Source organism: Mus caroli, chromosome 10 (assembly GCF_900094665.2).
Source record: "Mus caroli chromosome 10, CAROLI_EIJ_v1.1, whole genome shotgun sequence".
Classification (NCBI taxonomy): Eukaryota; Metazoa; Chordata; class Mammalia; order Rodentia; family Muridae; genus Mus; species Mus caroli.
Window position 1 is genome coordinate 84,984,323 of NC_034579.1, and position 3,549 is coordinate 84,987,871.

At 44.4% G+C, this 3,549-nt stretch overlaps 1 pseudogene; it reads left to right on the plus strand.

Annotated features, from left to right (window-relative positions):
• Positions 1-276: 276 nt before the first annotated feature.
• LOC110302732 lies at positions 277-654 on the plus strand (annotated as a pseudogene).
• The last annotated feature ends 2,895 nt before the right edge of the window (positions 655-3,549 follow it).

Genomic DNA, 3,549 nt, shown 5'->3' on the forward strand with positions numbered 1-3,549 from the left:
GCAAAACAAGGGCTAGGGGAAAATATACTGCTGAATAAGAAAAAAGAAATTTTACTCCTAGACTTGGGCGAGGCCACCAGTTTCATATTTTTTTTTTATAATTTCTGTTTATGTATCATTTGTCTCAGAGTTACAGGGAAACTAAAATTAGAGAATTAAGATCCCAATGGGAAGGATTAAAGAGCCACCATGGATTGATTTCTGTTTCTCGATGCTGCAGTCTCCTGACACGGTGATTAGGATTTTATCCCTTGGCCAGCCTCACACTAGTTTTGCATGCCCACTGTCCAGAACTTCCAATCTTTCGACCCCCTTGCTGATGCAACTAAGGGCAATGACTTACTCCCCGCAGGGACTGAGGACTACATTCATATAAGAATCCAGCAGCGGGACGGCAGGCAGTCCCTGATCACTGTGCAGGGTGTTGCGGACAATTATGACAAAATGAAACTTGTGAAAGCTTTTAGGAAGAAACTTGCCTGTAATGGAAGTGTGATTGAACATCCCAAGTACAGAGAGGTTACTCAGCTTCGAGGTGACCAAAGGAAGAACATTTGTCAGTTTCTTTTGGAGGCTGGCGTCACCAAGGCGGTTCACGGATTCCAAGATGAACCCAAACATATGGCGAGTTTCTTAAATGGTTTTATTCTCTAACCCAGTTTGGCTGCCACGGGAGATGATTCTTTACAGCAAACGACAGCCAAGGTGGTGCATTCAAGTGAGACTAGCTTTAGAACCAAGTCACCTGGGGGCATGGGCCATCTCTTTTTCTGCTGTAGGTGCAAAAAGCAGCAAAGGAGAATCGGGAGGAGACTTTAAGGAGCAGACTTTCTTGCTGAGCAGTCAGCTTCCTGATGGGGCCCCCACCTGGCTAGGCAGGTAACCTCCTGATTCTGTGGTGGCAGGGACAGTGGCTTCACCAACTGCGTGGTTCTTGCCTGAGCCCTGGGAATTTGCTCACAGGATCTCAGACTCCAGCAGTCCTACAGAAGCTTGATGTGGCATACAAATGGATTAAAACGCTTCAAGTAGCTTCAGCGAAAGGAGAATTAAGACACAGATCACATTTTATTAATTATTAATTAATTAATTATTGGTTCCTGAAGACAGGCTTTCTCTGTGTAGCCCTGGCTGTCTTGGAACTCACTTTGTAGACCAGGCTAGCTTTGAACTCAGAGGTCTGCCTGCCTCTGCTGCCACCCTCCTTCCAGTGCTGGGATTAAAGGTGTGTGCCACCACCAGGAGAGTCCTCTTTGTTTTCTTTGAGAGCCAGCTCAGCCATGAAACCCAGGCTGGTCCTGAGTTCTTCTTGCTTCTGTTTTCTAGGTTCTGGGATTATAGCTTCGCTTTTCTTCATATGGGTGTCTACTTGTTTTCTGAACTTATAGTTTGCAGGACCTCGGTGAAGGCAATTAAACAGCCATCTGTGTGCTTCCTCTTTAATTTCCTGGTTCCTTCCTGTCCCCCCCCCCCCCCCCCCCCCCCCCCCAGTTCATACCTCATAAGCTCCTCCCTCTTAAGGAAAATTTCAGTGTAATATACAAAATGTTGATCGCAAGTCTTAAACTAGCAGCTTGGCATTCCTGTTCTGCAGTGATTCTGACACGTCACAGGTATAGATAGTCTGGGAGCTGTGGGTCGCTTCTCATGCACTTGAGTAGAGAGGCAAGGCTTCTCCAGCACGCAGCCTCACAGAAGCAGTCAGCCCGCAGTAATCACTAGCTGCTGTTTCCAGCCCCCTTTCCTGAGCGAGGGAGCCCCACTCTATTTTCCAGGTCTCAACCCGCAAGCCCGATCCCCTGTGTGTGTGGGGGTATTGCTCTTCTTGTTGCTATGGAGACAGCGCATGAGATGGCCCTGCTGTTTGTTTATATCCAGTATTTATCCTGCTCTGAAGCTTCGTCCAACTTCACTAGCCAGCGTTTATGCTTCTTTTTAGTGATGCTCCTTACATCAGCCCTGCCTATTAACATCCCGGAAGTTGCCTTCCTGCCGCCTCAAGCCACTTCTGACCTGAAACCCAGTAGCTTGGTTGTCTCAACCGCATTACTTCTCTGCATTTTATTTCCAGTTGAGCTATTTTGTTCTTCTGTAATTTTTTCTTTCACGTGTATGAGTAGGTGAGGACCTCAACCTACGTACTTAAACTGCCCTTCTGACAAGATGGGGTCTTAGAGATACGGACTAGGTAACTGAGAGGAACATTGGATAGAAAATTCAAGATGGGGAAATCAGGGCTGAAGATGTTAGCTCAGTTGACAGAGCACTTGGTTAACATGTATAAAGCCCCGGGTTTCGTTCTTGGCACCACACGGATTCCAGTGTGATGGCGCGCATCTGTAATCATAATCCCTGAACCTCTCTCAGAGTCAGAGATGGAAAGGTGAACATCACACCATACCACACCAGCGACTGGGGAAAGTATAAGGTTCAAGGAAGGGAATGTCGAAACTTTTTTTTAAAAAAAGATTTATTTATTTTATGAATGTGAGTACACTATCTTCAGACACACCAGAAGAGAGTGTCAGATCCCATTAGAGATAGTTGTGAGCCACTAAGTGGTTGCTGGGAATTGAACCCAAGACCTCTGGAAGAGCAGTCAGTACTCTTAACCACTGAGCCATCTCTCCAGTCCTGAGAGAGGAGAATTTTTTTTTTTAAAAGAAGAAAACATTTAAACAATGTATGGTTTAAAGTAGAAAATGAAAAGTGCAGTTATAGACCACATGAGAACATGGAAAACGGAGGAACACTGTGAAGGCTGAGGCTAAAGCTGTTCCAGCAGCACGCTGATAACCTCAGGGGACACCATTACTCACCAAGCAAGCATTCAGCCAAAGGAAAACAAAAGAGTTGACCAGTGTAGTAAGAGCAAAGCAGTACAAATCTTTGAAGTAAAGAAACACTTGGGACAGGAGAGATGGCTCAGTGGCTAAGAGCACTGGCTGTTCTTCCAGAGGACCTGAGTTCAATTCCCAGCACCCAGATGAATGCTAACAACTACCCGTAACTCCAGTTCCAAAGGATTTGACACCCTTTTCTGGACTCCGTTAGTACCAAGCATATATGTGGTGTACGTTCATGCCTCACAGGCCAAATTTCTCTGCAAATAAACTAAGTAAATCCTTTTATAAAAAAGGAAAGAAAATTAGAAGCACTGTAGATATATAGTTCAGTAGATGACTGGCCAAAAAACAAAACAAAACAAAACAAAAAACCAAAACAATGTCCCCCCTACCCTCTTTCAGGGAAGTCTTTAGGAAGTTGAAAAAAAAAAAGAACAAAAAATTATTACAGACCCAGAAATTATTAAGCTTTTCTAAGGAAGTTCTTTTCTGTGAGAGGAATTACTGAAGTTTATCAGGCAGGATGATGGGAAGTCTGGGATTCGTTAAAGATTACAGTGTTCTAGTTTAAAAGAGCGATTGGGGAATAGGTGACAAATATTGACAAACATGTTGATTACTGCTGAAGCTGGGTAATGTGTTCTTGGGGATCCATTATGCTGCATGTCTGTCCTTATGTGTCCTTAAGCTTTTCCATAATTAA